This window comes from Strix uralensis, chromosome 9 (assembly GCF_047716275.1).
Source record: "Strix uralensis isolate ZFMK-TIS-50842 chromosome 9, bStrUra1, whole genome shotgun sequence".
NCBI classification, from domain to species: Eukaryota; Metazoa; Chordata; class Aves; order Strigiformes; family Strigidae; genus Strix; species Strix uralensis.
In genome coordinates this window covers 24,997,416-25,014,505 of record NC_133980.1, presented here as the reverse complement: position 1 = coordinate 25,014,505, position 17,090 = coordinate 24,997,416, and the positions used below count along the sequence as shown (strand labels likewise).

Genomic DNA, 17,090 nt, shown 5'->3' with positions numbered 1-17,090 from the left:
TGAAGCTAAGCATAGCAGAGGACAGAAAGAGATATTTTGTGGATAGACATCAACTTGTCTTCTTTCAGAGACAGAGAAAGAAAAAAATCACATCATTATGACAGTCAGAGGTAACTACATCTACTGACAAAGTTTTCAGTGGCACATGAGCATCTGTCTGATCAACTAGCTTTTGATTCTGCTGTCTTCAGCTTGCAATGCTCAAAATTATATATACTCAAACATGAACATATATGCCAACACAGTATATTACAGCTGACAGCTTTCTGAAAGCTACCAAAGTCCAGATAAGATAGAAGCCTGTTCAAACTGTTGTAGATATTTCACCTAATTTCTGTCACATCTAGAACTTTGTATAAAGCCACATTAAGGAACAGCATCCTAAAATGAAAGCTTGAACTGCCACCAAGCACTGTGGACTTGCAGGTGCTAAAGAATATTTCAGGGTGAGGGAGGACTGGGAGAAACAAGACAAACAAAATTCTTCCTCAGTATCATGCCTCCAGGGCTGATGTTGCTATTTTCTGTTTAGTCTTGGACTGGAAAGTGAAAATATGGCGTGTCTGAATTCTCAGGATTTAGTGTTCTTTAAGAAATCAATGCCATCTTCCCCTCCAGGAGCCAGACTAACACTGCCTTCTCCCACCTCCCTTATAGGTCTTACAAAATGGTGGAAGAAATTTGACTTGATTTAACTTCAGCAATATAACTGTCATGTACTTGTAGCTGTGATTGTCAAGGGTTTAATCTGAATCCAAGGCAGAAGTCAGGGACTAAGTGTGAATTTGCTAAATCTCCCATTTGCTGCTCTTCCCTCTGACAGACCCTAAGGTTTTGGCTTGCCTAAACTTGTATTATCTACCACTGTGAATGGTTGATACAACAGGAACAGAGGGATGATGAGAAACAGCTTTGGGCGTGATACTGAGATTGACCTGAATTCTGGGGTTTGCAGTGAAGTACCACATCCCCAAACTGCAGCCTCCACAAACTGCACTTTCATCCCACTTGAATCTTCTATGGAGAAGCACGTCCACATGCTCGCCCACACCCACACAAGCATATGGCCTGCTTCACGCACGCGGGGCTTGTGCTCCACCCTTCTCCTGTCACCCAGTTACCACTGGCAAAATTAAATGTTTCATTTACAGTGGGGATTTGGAAGAAGGAAGGGATAGGAGAAAAACCAGAGTAGAAGAGAGCTAAAAAGCAGACTGAATATTCTGGTGCCTTCTCATCCTCTACAGTCTGTCCACAGTCATTTCTACCTTCACAGCTAGATCATGCTGGAGACATTCTCCGGGACCCAGACAATAATGTTAATAGAGACCAGACCAGACTTGCTCTTTTTAGACCACTTTCCAATCCCCCATAGAAAAAGGTGGCCAAAATCTTCCCTAGGATTCAAACAATCTCCTTGGGTATTCTCCACAGACCAGAATTTCCTTGGATTTGAGGCTCCAGCAGAATGATCTTGTTCTTTTTCTGTGTACCAGCCAGAAGGAACTAATGCATTTTGGTCATACGATCTCTCTGAAATTGCTACGAGCCTAACAGCAGGCTGCACAGCAATTGCACACAGTTTAACTCCTGCTCACTAGTTTAACTCCAGCTTGACAGTTCACACTGAACTATTTTAGCTAAACCCGGATTACAGTCATTCAAGTTTTCTCCTGCCTAAACTGATAAAAAAAAGCATCCACACACAAAAAACTGTGCTGGCTTAATCAAAACAGTGCAGCACCAGAGTTACAGCTATAACTCTGCGTACAAGCAATTCCTACCACCACCACAATGCCCTGCATCCTTTGCCCCCATTTATGTACTCAGTGCATCACTCTCAGGCATTTCTTCCAAGAATCTTTTCTCAGGAATCAAACTGCCATATGTGCTAACATGTTGGTGTAGTCCAAAAACTTCTGAAACAGGAGGAGTCGGCAAGGAGAGAAACTTCCTGCACAGCTAAAAATGGCTATGGAAATGCAGTTGAACTTGATCACATTAAAATGTTGCTGGTGGAGCAGGCTGATCGGCAGACAGACAGGACAGCTTTGGCTTCCTCAAAGAAAAAAGCCAAAAATTTCATTGCATTTACTAGGATTGATATGTTGCACAGAGAGACCTTCTGCCTCATTATTAATTACTTGCTATCTAATAGTGTACCTTAGCATGCAAGATAAGACAGTTTCTTACTGTCCTTGGCCCTACCAGTTACAGGTTTTACATCACACCTTTAGCTTTTCTTCTTGATTTTTACATGTCATAATTTCTGCTTGGTACTGATTAGCATTTTTCTTTCCTTACTTTTGCTACTTTCGAAATTGTAAAGTCCTCTCCTTCCCTGTTAAACTGAGATACTTTATTACCAGCTAATCCCATTTCCTGAATACGCACTCATGACTTTCTGGCTTTTACCATTACACTGTGGAGCTAAACAGAAGCTTCTTATTTCAAAAAATAATTATTCATGTTTTCAAAATAAATCTAATATCTTTAGTTTTGTTTAACTGTCTCAGAATTAAGTCTCAATTTATTATATTTTGTTTGGATTATTAGTTAATATTTCTTGCGTTGGTAATATGATATATTTCACGTGTCTAGTAACTGGTATGCAATTTTTAGTCTATCAAATACTTGGAAGTGATTAGCAAAGCTAGATAAAAAAATAATCTAAAGAAGTACTTTAACCAATAACTGAAATAATCTTTATAATAAGAAAGTATAATATTGCTTCATATGGTTCATAAACACTCTAAATGAAGTCCAAAATTGAACTTTAATACTTGAAGTGATTCATTTTACACACCTCAGTTAAAACTTCTGTATCGTGCTGCATGACTCAAAATTACCCTTGAGACCAGAACTTCATGCAACAAAGCTCTTTAATATTAAACTTTTATTCGAGTGACTGGCATAAACGGTCAGCTTCATCAAGGGGTTCAAAGTGCCTGCAGCTCACTGCGGCTCATGGCCCTCTCCCCTCTCTTTATGACTTCATCCAGCCCCAATTATACGGCCTAAGAAAGACAAATCTCAAGCTTTCCATTTACCCTTCTGAAATCCATTTAATATTATTAGATTCTCTTATTTCAAATGCCACATCAAATATGGTTCAGTGTCATTTTACTGCAGTGAAGCACAAGTCATATTTCATTATATTATCCAATAATTACATTGTTTGTCTGCCAGTTCACTTCCATGAACATGTCATTTCGAAAAACTCTGCTGTGAGAGGCTCCTCTTATAGATACTGAAAGGGGCAAACAAGATGCAGAGCACTGAAATTATGCTGAGCACTTTTTCATTCTGTTTGCAAGGCTGATATGTATCGGGACATATGGCAGCATTCAAAACACTACAAGCTTCATATCAGTAGGCTATGTTCTAGTTATTTGCTTCTGGCTATTAAAAGCTGTGTTCAAATTTGACTATCACTTGAATCCGTTTGAATTAGTTATTAGACATAATTTTGTAACTGTGGAAAAGTCCTCATCACATAGAAAAAGTATCTTCCATATCAGAATTATTAATAAATTAGAGTTAGAAACCTTCTTTTCCAAATGTTGAAATAACAGAATGCGTACATCAGTTTCTTTTTTTTTTCAGTTACACACATTAGAAGCATGTAGAGGCCTACATAAATTCATCTTCAGATGTGACTGAACTGTGTAAGACTGAGGACACATTGTGGTTGCTTCAAAACAATTCAATCCTGTTACCCCTGTCTCTGCTGGGGGCTGTGTCATGTGTGCACACCGCCGTGAGCCTGGAACGCAGGAGCACACCTGGCACTAAGGCATCGAAAGAGCACACACCTCTTGACACGCATCTCCACACAATGGCCGAGCGAGCTGTGTGTTTAAATGCTGCACTGAACAAAGACTTCTGATAAAGAGAAAACTGGGGGGGGATAAATGGTAGTGGACTCACAAAGGTTAATGCTACCCTTGCCAGAAGACCCTCCCCCTAGGTTCCCTTTATCATCAGTGGAGAAGTGTGATCCAGAATAAAAGCCTCCATGTCGAGATTTTGACTTACTCTCTAGAAGGGCTCTTACTCTCCAGCCATTAGGCAAAGGGTTTAACCTCAGAAGGTTTACATCAGGCCCTGTATCTCTTATTTTTGAGCACGGTCTTCACTCGAACATGCATATAATTACAATTATACACAGTGTGAATAGCCAATAGAATTATTTAGGTATTTAAAGTTAGGGCCATACGTAAATACTGATTCTGGGCTTGAGCATGGTTATACACGCTGGGTCTTGTTTGCTTTACTAGACCAATGTTACCCTTTATGAATACTCCCTGATGTTTCTACATTAGTAACTTTTTGTGAGCTCTCAATTGCCATAGGAGGCAGAGAACCCAGTTTCTGTCTTGCAGTGAGGCAGATGCTTTCTGCAGTGGTTGTGAGCAGCGCGTGCTTGCTAAGTACTGGCAACTCTCAGATCTTTGGGGTGGGGGAAATCACTTACATGAGATTTATGTGATAACAGACTCTCCATGGGATGACTTTCCTCCAGAGTGAAGACTGGTGTCTTTGCACAGCTCAAAAGCGAGCTTGAGAAAACAGTGATGAAGGTGTATAATTTCTACATGTGAAGTGGCAGTTTTATTCACTGCCTCTCATTTTTCACTTTGCTATTAGTGTTAAGGCAATACTAAGGCTACCTATTTCTGAAGGGAATCAGTGGTCTCCTGGGTGACTGTTCTGCATAATGACAAGTTCATCCATGACATCTGGGACTGGGAATACTCAGCCCCAAATAGATCCACTCCCACGTAACTGCACTGAGGAACAGGCTCATTTCAGATGCATGAAAAAGGCAAGTGAAATAAATGTATTATCTCATTTAAAATGCATACAGTCCCAGGAAGCAGGATAGATTGTAGGTGTCACTAAACAGTGCATAGTAAATAAATCATATTTGCAATGCAAGAGACTTCAGCTAGCCAAAGCCCAAGGTGTTTAGGTGTATAGAAACCAAGGGCCTGGATGTTTTCAGGACTACAGAACTCAAATCTCTAAGTGGCATTTTCAGCCATGAAAGCACAATTAAAGGTAGAAAAAGTCCCATTTATGCCCAGGAACAGGCTACATTTACAAATGCACAGGAGCCATGGCATACAGACTCTTACATGCACCTCATTGCTATTCAAAAGAACAGTAATGAGCAAATGGTTCCCAACTGTAATACCCGAGGCTTTTCTCAGCATCATGTGCACAGTAGTAAATTTTCTTCCAGCCAGTAAGTGTATGCAAATTCTGTGCTCTGTAAATGAGCAGGCTGCTGCTGCTTAGCCAGTATTCGTCATTTATTTATGTCAGCCTCACTGGTGGTAATCCAGGCAGGCTGGACTTGTAACAGGAATCTGCTTCATGCAAGATACGGAGACATGCTGTTTACTTTGGTTATCATTTCCTTTGGATGTTTTCCTATAGGAAGCAGGAACTTCCAGGTATCCCGCTATCAAGTTATTATATAACTGCTCGTTTTATACACTGGAACATATTTCAGTGTATAAAGGTATAAAGTGCCTATTCTGTGCCCAAGAACTATTGTCTATGAAGTCAAGCTGGACCTTGAGAACATTATAAACAGGAAGAAGTGAGGCATTTAAGACTAGCGTACTTATTTTCATAGATATAAGCAAGCAAATAAACAGAAAACAGAGGGGTACCAGAGAAGAGGTGGAACCTCCCTCGCTGGAATTATGCAACACTTGATTTTATACAGCATTGGATAACCTAATCTAAGACTTTGCCTTCAACAGAAAGTTGAGCCAGATTATCTCCAGATTGTCCCTTTGAACCTCAAATTGTCTATTACTCTCTGGTAACTTTTATACTCTGGTAAATTCTGGTAGAAGATGATAGAACAATCAGAATTAAAATATATGCCCTCTAAAAATAGTTTTATTGTTATTGTATTTTGAAAAAAATCCTTAATATCTATTGACTATTACTTATGACAGTCGTTAATGTAAGTGCTCTGTGGGCCTCTCTGCATTTTGTCATTTAAGCATCATGTAAGCCAGTGCACACAATGTTGGCTTGGACTTAGACTTTCAAAGAAAGCTGAGGAAGGCTACTCAACTGTGTCCAAGTTTGCATTTAAGACACAGATGCACAGTATTTTCCTATCATTATTTCTACCAGTGTTTCACCTCCAGGGTGAGGGAAGCCATTAGGTATTGTAGTGATGTCACCTCTCAAGGTATCAACCTAGAAAGGCACGGTGGGGAGAGTCCGGTTAATATCGTATCTCAGACAAATACACCAACTCCAGACAGTGACTGAACACTAACAGAAAACCTTGGGTCTCAGTCTGTGCTGAGCAGACGCCAGCCTACGGCCCAGTCCATGTCGCAGCTGGGGTTCCTGAACAGTCACTTTGTAAGAAGAGCACCCACCAGTTGGGCAGGCAGGGCTTCTGAGCTCCTTGAGCTCTGCAGGGCCAGGAAAACCTGCTACTTCAGGAAGCTACACTTTTTTTTTTTTGTGAGTGGCAGGGTCTCAAGCTTCTTGGGAAGCTCACATCACTGCTGATCCTGGTGTCTTGCAGCTGTGAGAAACAGTCCTCTTAGAGCCATTTAAAGAGAGTTCCCACAAGCACTAAGCCCCCACACCTGCAAGGCACTGTAGCTTCCTGCTCCAAGGACTGCCCAAAGCTCAGGGCTGGGCTATGGCTATTTCCTCTCAGGTGTTACAGATCCATAAGCAACTTCTGGTTGTGTCTGGGACAGAATGCAGAGATCAAGTGACAGAACATCAGCACATCTCTATTTGAAATTGAGTTTTAACCTTCCTTAAAGATGAAGTCCCTAGGTGGTTCCCTGACACAGCCCATCTTCTATGGCTTTGGTGTGGAATTTGGTTCCATACCAAGTGCTGCTGCATTTAACCTGTTATTGATATAACTGTCTGATTTTTACCATCCCTAATGATCCAGATAGAACAATGTTTATGGGAAACCGCTGTAGTCTCCTATGACCAAAGAAATTACTTTCCATTCCTTGCTCTGTCTTCCTCTTAAGCCTACATGCTGGCCTCACACCCGCAAAGGACTGAATTGAGTTAGGGGCAAACTGCATACACTGTCTGGAGTACAATGAAATCAGCTGATACACTCAGCTGAAGAGCTTTCATGGTGCCTTTAAATAATACACCTAACTTAATTATTTTAAAATGGACTTAAACTAGGCTGATTTTCAGAAACAAAACATTTCAATATGGGCAACAAAAGCCATCAAAAAAGTAAGAAAGTTAAAGACCAAAAAAATAAAAGTAACAGACTTAGCTCATAAAAGTAACAGACAGTGAAAATTAGAGTGAAGGGGTTTGTAAAATTACCACTAAACTTTTTGGTATTAGCTGAATTTACGTTCTTTGCAAATGAAACAAAAGTAAGAAGCCAAAAATTAGGAAACAAACACTTATGAATAAAAGTGGTTTCCTCCCTACCAGAGGGTTCTCTTGCAGTCAGCATTAGCAAACAGGTAGTTAAGACTCAGCCATTTGTATCTGATGGGAAGTTTATTGTGGGAATTCTAATGAGACATGGATGTATGGCATCATGCTTTTGTAATGGAGAAAACAGGACATCGGCTACACAAAATTAATGCTGTTAATGGAGAAGAGTTTCCCTGGATAAGCAGGAATAGCTATACTTGAAAGCTGGAAGAAGGGAGAGATGTCTTGGTGTCAGGATGCAAAAAGCCTCCCAGGCCTGCTTGTGGGGCAGAGAGCAGGAAGATGTCTTCTCCACCACGCTAGTGCAGCCTGGCCAGCCATCATGCTCAGCGTCCAGAATGCTGAGATGCCCAATGTTTTGGGGAACACACTGAAAGCAAGGTCACGGAGGTCTGTGGCCATTCACAAACTGCATCATGCTTCTAATAAAAGAGCAGTAGCAACAATGATCATGCCAAACCGGCATTTGTGTGATCTTACTAACTAGGTTGATGCACCTACATACATCTTGCTTTTTTGATTCCAGCTTGGCAGAAGAGCTCATGATGAGTGAGGAAAATGTGAGTCTGATATTCTAGGATCTCTTCTGGATTTGGGGAACTACTCTCAGCATGGCTCTAGGATGTGTCTGTGATAAGGTGGGTGTGAGATATAATATACTCGAATCTTTACAAGTATTATGTATAACACCACAGAAGTGTAAGACAGGGTCAGAAGCAAAACAGGTCTATTGTAAGACTGAATTTCTTTAAATTGACAAATAATGCTATTTCACAGTAGTGGTTCTGCATCAAACAAGAGGGATTTTTCTTTAATCTTTCCTGTTTTAGAAATTACTTGTGAATGTCTCCCTAAATAGAAGTGAAAGGCTATTCCTGACACAGCCTCTCTCCAATATTCAGGCTTGCTTTCTAAATTCAAACGCATAAGAGAATGAACACTGATAGTGCAGATCAAGTATTCCTCTGATGCTTGCTCATGGGCCAGCTTTTTCCTTTAGAGACTAGACAGTGACACAAGGAAGTTTGCTTAACCTCACCTCACACCTATCATTAGCTTGTCTATTTTGTCCTCCAAGAAGTACATGACTGATCACATGAATACAAATGGCACCAAACCGATTCAGAGTTTTTAGCTTCTCTACACATTGCAGATACAGTGAGGGGATACATTAAAAGACTGCTTGCCTGGGCAGATAAGTATGAACCATCTCACGTGAAGCTGCCACAGAGGAACTGGTTAAGCAGCCTAAATATGAGGGCTGCAGGTGTTATCGATGACTTGGCTCCCATGCTTCTGGGTTGTGCGGGAAGCATCTGGGAGTGGCATTGGGCAGCCACGGTGGGCAGCCATATCAGGCACCTTGTGAAAGAAACCTCTCAGAGGGACACCTGATCTGGGGCTTCTGCAGTTCAGGTCCAATTCATCAACTTGGGCTACAATGCAACCCAAATTATTGCTGGAAACAAGTTTGCTTTAACTGGGAAATAGCAGTATATTTTAGTAGCATTAATCCCCTTGTCACCAGCAGTAGAGATCCACTTAAGGTTTACAGACTAAGTCTGGACTTTAGGTAGTCTTTAATTACATTCTCTTACACTGCTATTTCTACCTGTCTCCACCCTTTAGTAGTGGAACAGAAAGAGAGGAAAACGACCCTGTCCTTCCTTTTGGCCAATGATCAATCAATTGTTTGACGACCTTTCCTCTACCCTAAGGAAAACAATCATCAGCCCATAAATCTCTGTTTTCTTTCCTATTATTTTCTTTCCTATTATTTATTTCCTATTAATTTGGAGCTTACCACCTCCAAAATTAAGCATGTTATTGTACCTCAGAAGTGAGATCAAAAGTAAATACCATAATCATACTTCTAATGATAATAACTTAAAACAATGTCTATAACTTACAATTATTAGAGTGATTAGAAAAAGATGGGCCAGCAGAACAAAATAAGTATTTACATAAAAGAGAATGTATAATTTCAGTATGACACCCTTAATTAATTCAATGATAATTGCTGACTTTTTATCTTTAAAAAAATCAGCTAACACCAAAACAAGCAGGCTAAGGTAGCAGTCAGATCCATGCTTCCTCCGCTCTGTCAACACCCACAGAGGGGCATTTCTGGTCAAGAACAATAACAATTGCTCACAGTTGTTCAACAGTAACAATAGTACGCATTTTGGTTAGCACCTTATACCACAAGGACAACTGGTATTAGAGTGACGCATTTCTCTTGGGGTGGCAAGAAACCACAGTATTTCCATTAATGGTGGAAGAGTTTCCCTTTTGCTGCCCCCATGCCCTAGGCAGCAATCCAAAGCGCCCAGGCCTGCCCAGCTCTTCCTAGATGCCCCACGCTGCTGCCCTTGCCTTGTTGTCCTGCCTGGCCTTGGGTGCCCACACCAGCCCTCACATTCTCGTGCCCAGTCTTGTGCTCCTTGTACCAGCTTCCACTGGTCAGGCCAAAGCAGATCACGCCAAGGCTTAACCCTCTCCTCGCTTGCAGCCATTACACCAGAGGATCAAAACCACTTTTTTCAGCTCATCTGTGAAAACAAGATCAGCTCGGGTTTCGCTAATCAGCTGCAACTAGAACTGGGCACTCAAGCCAAAGGACACACTCTGTTATGGTTTTTTTTAAATAAGACTCTTCTTTTCAAACTATGTTTTTCTATATGTGAAATGTTTTGGCTCAGTTATAAATTGAAACAGTAGCTCTCCCCTCCCTCTCCCCCACTTGGCTCAAGTCACTACTGTGACTCAATATGTGATTTTGATTTATTAAGACTAATTTCCCACAATGAGCAAAACAAAACACATACAATGGCCCATCTGGGCAAATAATTTCTGAAAATGCTTGCAAGACGAATAGCACAGCACACTCTGAGACACAACACATGAATAATAAAGGGGCATTTTAGCATTATATATTTGCTAGCATATAATAAAATATGCTGGATTTACGTTGAGATTCAGATTTGTCTTATTTTAAAATGCTACATTTTAGTTTAGTTGAGCCAGTATTTCACATGATTTCTGTTTCTATTGAAAACTTGATGCTGTTTTTAATACCAAAAAGTCATTTCTCAATTCTAATTAAAATTATTTAATTATATCTCAAGTTACTGTATTTAACAAAACCAAACAAATAACCTGCAGAGCTCAGGCCAGCAAAAGTACACTGATTTCAGCCAGGGGTGATATATGCCTCAATTAGCAATAAATTACAATGTTAACATATGCTCTCCATAAAACAATGCTCCAGTGATGTGTTTTCAGTGGGACTGGACTAGAAAGAGCTCTCCTGTTCTGATTCATGGACAAACTTCTGGTTTTGACAGGAGTTTTAATGCCACAGCAGAACAAAGGTTAGAGCTTCCGAACTCATTTCTTTTCAAAACATAAGGGTGTATGCAAGAAGAAAACCACTGCACACAGCCCAGCAACAAGGGCTGCCTGGCTTTGAATGAGGGGATCCCACGTCTCCAGATAAATAACCTAATGACTGAATTATTATCAGCTGGTCTGCTTTTCTATCTGCCCCTCAAGGTATGCAGACAAAGGGAATCTGAGTGAGTTTTTCTTCCTTCATGGCCGCATCTATGTATTTTCCAGTAGGAGCCCGGCTGAGTTGTCTGTGGCTCTCAGCCTGTCCCTGCTCCCTGCCCTGCACACCCCCTCCCTGTGGGTACTCCCCAGGAGCCTCACCTGGGATGCATAAGTCAGAAGCCAGGAAAGGGCACGAATTACTGATCTCAAAGCGATAAAGGTTTGAAGAAACCTAAGACCGGAATAGGATTTTGACAGACTTCAGATGCCCCAGCCCACTGATTGAATATATTTCTTGTGAATTTTACTCCTTCTAATGGAAGCCCTGACAGATAAATGCTCCTAAGCAATCAGCAACTACATCCTATTTAGTTGCCTGAGAACTAGAGCCTTTATTGCAAGAAATATTTCCTAGTGAAGCATCCACATTACTATGTGGTCGGCTATATACCTCCATAACCCAACACACTATTGTGTGATACGCTGCTTTGCAAAGAGGGCTCTTTGTTGATTTTGATTTTTCTCAGTGACAAAAGAATCCCCCAATAGACAGTGGATGCATTTTTTCAACTTTGATTGACAAGTCCATGTGAAAATGTCTTACAAAAGCAAAAAGCTATGGACCCAAACATAACTTGATAAGAACTATGTATGACACAAATCTGCCAAGTTCTTTAAAGAAACAAGACAGAGCTAAATTGCTACTAGATTTTTGTTTCTTTTTCCCAGGCTGGCAGCATTTAGGTATTTTTTCTTGCCTTAATCACAGGTGTGATGAAATCTAATGTCTCCAAATTTTTATACAGCATAGATTACATATGCATACATATATATTTCCTAAGAAATAGAAAACCATACAGAGAAAGATCATGCTCAGTCTTTGAGTAAGCTGGATTGTTTCAAGCACTGGGACGAGTTGTTTCATTGCATATGGATTATGGAAAAGATCATAACTTATCCTGGAGCTGAGCATACACCATCTATATCTGAAAGCAAAGAGATGTCTGATTCTTAGCAGGGGAGAAGAAAAACAGCCCATGAATCTAATAAGAACAAACATTTTTTTAAAAAAATAGGATGAGAAACAAACTCTGCATAACTGATGAAGTAATCTGAGACGATAGTTTATTTGACTATAGGGGTGAACAATTTTTATACAACAGAGCAGGAAATAAAAAGAAAAAATAAACAAACAGTCCATTTGCTCTTTCCTGGCTTTATAAGACTTTAAACATAATTCTTTCAGGTTTCATTAATTCTATCTTTATTTTCCTGAAATATATGCATTTCTTGCTGCTATTTATTAATCAGTCAATAACTACTGTATTAATTTAATTATCACTGCCGTTTACATTTGGAGATGAAGGTGGTGAGGGCTGTTACTGCCTTTATAGTGATGTGAATTCAAGAAGGACCAACACAGCTGCAGAAATGTTTGCTTCAGTGAAAATCTCTCTTGTACCTGAACTGCAGACAGGCTGAGGCAAGACTAACCTTTAATTTCTATGACTCAGACCATTCACAGAATCATCTAGGTTGGAAAAGACCTTGAAGATCATTAAAAAACCTGCACTGAAGAATCAACAGTCTCTGTCGTGTTACGGACTGCTTTCACCAGTTGAGTGGTGGCGTGGGTCGTACGTTACTTGTAAAAGATAAATTCAGTCTTGGGGTCAGTTGGGTGGCATGTCCTTGGCTATGCTCAGAGCACGGTCTTTCACCTCCTATATTTCTGTATAGGATTACCATCACAGAAGTACCTGAGTCTGAATGCAATGAATCCTGAAAGCATACTACATGTGCACAGATTGTCAGTGCACTGTACACACTGCATAACTAGGACCAGGGCCCGATCACTTCAGTGTGTCTTCTTCTATTAGTCTGTACATCTGCATTAAATTCAGTGCCTTAAATTACAGATAGTCTGTGTGGTTAGCCCCTGAAGAAAGAATGAACATCTCCAGGATTTCCATATGTCTTGCTTCACACTTCCTAAAGGGATATGAAGCACCTGAAATCCTGAAGAAATGTCCAAAGTCTCCAAATGCTTTGGAGAGAAAAAAAGTCCAGACATATGGCAGTTCTGGGAAAGATGCTCTGTTCTGTAAGAGACACACGTCTCTGTGGGTTTTGGGAGGTATGTGGGGGGCAAGCAATAATACTTCTAAGCCTGTTGGGGCTGTTTAAATCCCAAGTACTAGAAGTAATATAGCAACAGTCTTTCTAAGATGACTACCTTTCTATGTTTTCATTGAATGAAATGAAGAACAGAATATTTTGAGTCTTAGTCCAAGTCAGCTACAAGTCTGGATGAAAATCAAACCAACCTGTCTCCACTTAAATCTCATATAAAAACTCTATAATGTAATAAATTTTATAGATGTCTAAAAAAAATAGATATACTTTTAAATTAAGTAGTAGTTGAACGATTTATTGTATTAGTCTCTGTTGTCTAACCCAATTAAATTCACATTGGGGATTAAATTATGGCTAACTCATATTATTGATAAGAAACATTTCAGTGCTGTTGCTTTGAACTTTGCTATGACGGCATCCTTTGTATACAAATCTAAAAGGAATTCAAGTTACATGCATTTCTTAGTTCAGCTGGCAGATCCATGAGACTTTGGTGGGGAAAAACAAAAAAAAGCGGGTCCAGATTCAGCAAGATATGCTTTGACATTACTCTAATTTCAGGCGTTAGGATATTGCACTGTCTTCTTGAATTACAGCCATGCCCTAAGCATTCATCTCTGACAACAGCAAAACACACTGATTCTCAAAATCTGTCAAGATTAGATTTAGGCTGACAAAAGACAAATAAGTTAAACTTGTATAATACTTATTATATTATAATCCTTTGAGAATGCCCGTGCAACCCTGATAGTGAAGTTATAGTCACAGCTTTTTCAGTTTTCCCTAACATTCTCATTGCTTTTCAATGCAATTGATCCTTTAGGATTTTTAACCTCGGCCTCAGAACTGCTTTTGTTTGAACTGTGAAAAACATTTTGCTGAGGAAAAACATTAAAACATATTTAAGTGTGATTATGTGGCAAGAAGTAGTACTCGAAAAAGGCGCAATGGGGGATTTTATGTTTATTATCAGTTGCAGTTCACATCTGCTCTAGTCACAAAAAAGAGGGAGGAAAAGATGTTATTTCTGAATGCTAGTTTTTAAAAATCGACCTGGGACTTCACTTGATCTATTTTTGCACTACTAAAAGTAAAAGTTACTGTAAATTGTAACTCAGTAATTCTATTGATATGTGAATGAGCAGCTACAATAAACCCTCCAAATACCTTCTCTGGCAGGGATGCAAATAACAGTAATTGTTGAATAACATTCTCTAAATTTCACTTTAGTTTTGGCTTTGCAAAGTGGTTATGAAATAGCCTGCTCTTTGCATAATCATTTTTTAAAAAAACAATAACTATGTGGTGAGGATTTAAATCCCAGATGAAAAAAACGAGGCACTGCTATAATCTCCAACAAAGTGGCATTTCAGCCTAAACGACAGGCAGAAATGGAAGATGACTTGCATACAAATTATTTGTAATGTGCTGGAGTTGGGATGCACCAACTAGAACAATATTACATTGGCAAGAGTTTTGTTCATGTCCACGGGATTTAGGATCAGTGAAGTTATTAATCTCTTTACATTTGTGGATAAGTCATAATAAGGAGCCAACAAAGAAATGGCTGCTGTACACCAAAGACTGTCAGTTTTGGGTTTAAATGAATGAATGGTTTGCTACTTCTGCATGGCCAGTGACAAGCCCCTCGTGCTCACAGCCTTGTGCTGCATTGCCACCCCAGTTGCCAGAGGCCGGTGCTATCTCAGCCCCACTGCCCCTGCTCCACTGCGCTGCTGCGTCCGCAGCCCGGGACTGCCAGCACGGGGGAGCAGGGCTGCAGCAGGGGTTGCAGAGTTGTGAGGAAGAGCTGGGGTCCAGCAGTGGAAGAGGATCTGTTGAAGACAGCAGAGATTAGATTTGCTTCAGAAACTGTTAAGAATTGCTGAGCTAATGTACATATTTGCTGAGCTAATGTACATATTTTAGAAAAATGAATCCTGTTGATTTGAACGTAGCTATAGTTGCCAGAACTCCACAACCTCATCACATTGATCTAGCAGATTATTCTGATTTTCAAAAACATGCACCTTTGCAAAACAGAATGAGAGAGAGACAGAGAGAGAGGCAGAGAAAGCCAACAGGTCCAGGCTCTCAAATGGATAGATGCAGGATGGTTGGAGCTTGTTTTGTTAAGACAAAAATGTTATTTCTTTAAAAAATCTCAGCACATCTTTCTCTTACACAAGAATATGCTTTCTTCAGGGTAGTTTAGCAATATTACCTAAGTGGTAGAAGATTATTGGTGCCTAGACACATCAAATCACCTATGACGCACATTCTGTGCATTGCTTTGGTCTCTGCTCTCCAGGCTTCTTGCTTCTCTAGGATTGCTTCTGCACATGCAATTTGCAACTATTGCTTAAAATGGTGTTGCAAATGTCAAACACTTAAGAAGATACAAAGATAACACCTTATTTTATCACTGTAAATTCCAGCTTACATATTGCCTCAAAAAAAAAAAAAATTGATGAAAAAATCAATTTGCCTGTAAAATGAGTAATGGGATTCTGTGTAACTCTTCCTTTATACAGTCTACACACACTATTGATGATACTTTAAACTCCTGATTTAATCGGCTTTTCAGTGTCAGTTTTTATTTGTATATTAATATCACAACTGAAATGAAAATTCAAGAAGCAGAAAACAGCTACACATGTTTGATGTTGTATGTGAAAGCCTTAGATATTTAGCAACTTCTTTGATGTTTTGATCTCTGAAGAAATCTTACTAAAATTATGATCAAAGGAATTTATATTATCCCAAGTACTTAAGAATGAACCATCTTAGGGCAATAATCAGTATTCTGTTTAATCCTTCACCCTTGGAATCCATTATTGCTAAGCACCTCAATCTGATGGGAGTTACATTTACTTAAGGATGATATTCTCCTAAAACAGAATTAGAAGTAACAGAAAGCAACACTTTCAACTTACAAAAAGAACTAGGAATAGGATTTTATTCTACTGACTAAAAAGTGTTCTTTGAAGCCTGTTTTCAAACGTACATAACTTAAGAAAATTGGTATGCAGCTCATGATGAGACAGTTCAGATTTTTATTTTTCTACAGCAGACAAAGAAATAGAATTTCCAATACACAGCTACTTTTAATTTAATCTATTTCTAACTATTTCCTATTGTCAGTGTTTATAGAAGACTATTACACAGATGGATATATCTAATATTTATAAAGTAAATTAACACTCTACTTTATAACATGCAAAGGCAGATAAATAATGAATTATCCTTTTCATCAATCTGACCACATAATGTCTATTTCACTGTAATATTAAGTGCCGCATCAGACTGGTTGTTGTAATCCCCCATGGCAAGTTAAAATCAAAGTGTGATACAAAGAATCCCTAAACTGCAGCCTACAAAACTGAAGAAGAACATTAGACCTAAGGAAGATTTAACAAAAACACTAATTACTGGTTAGATTATGGATTTACCACCGGTGGTTGATGAGAGGTAAAGGAGGGTTGTACTTTTGCAGGAGCAAATAAGAGATCAAACTATGACACCTGGTCACAGCCACAGTCTTACTAACCCCCCACATCCTGACTAAGCAATCCACTTCCCCTTTTACCTGTACAGATTATTTTTTTTCCTGCACACCCCACCCACAAAGGTGGATTTTAATCTTACAGCGGTTTTCTACTATTTATATCCTCATGCTCCATCACTCTTTAATGGGGAAAGATTACAAGTAGACTAATGTGCAAATACATCTGACTCTGAACACACTGTTGTAAGCATTCTTCCAAACTGACATGAAAACATGCCTACTTTAAATGAAAATCAATCTCTGTTAAATCTGTTTCCAGCTCATTTGGGCTGGCACTGCTTTAAGAGCTCACAAAGAGGTGTGATGAAGCAGTAATATCAGAGAATCATGCATTCAGCTTTGAAAGACAGCAGAT

General features: G+C 39.5%; 1 protein-coding gene across 3 annotated transcripts in view; it reads right to left on the bottom strand.

Annotated features, from left to right (window-relative positions):
• LOC141947086 (glypican-5-like) overlaps positions 1 to 17,090 on the bottom strand; it is a 396,015-nt gene that overhangs the window by 140,618 nt on the left and 238,307 nt on the right. The gene's annotated exons all lie outside the window — the stretch shown is intronic.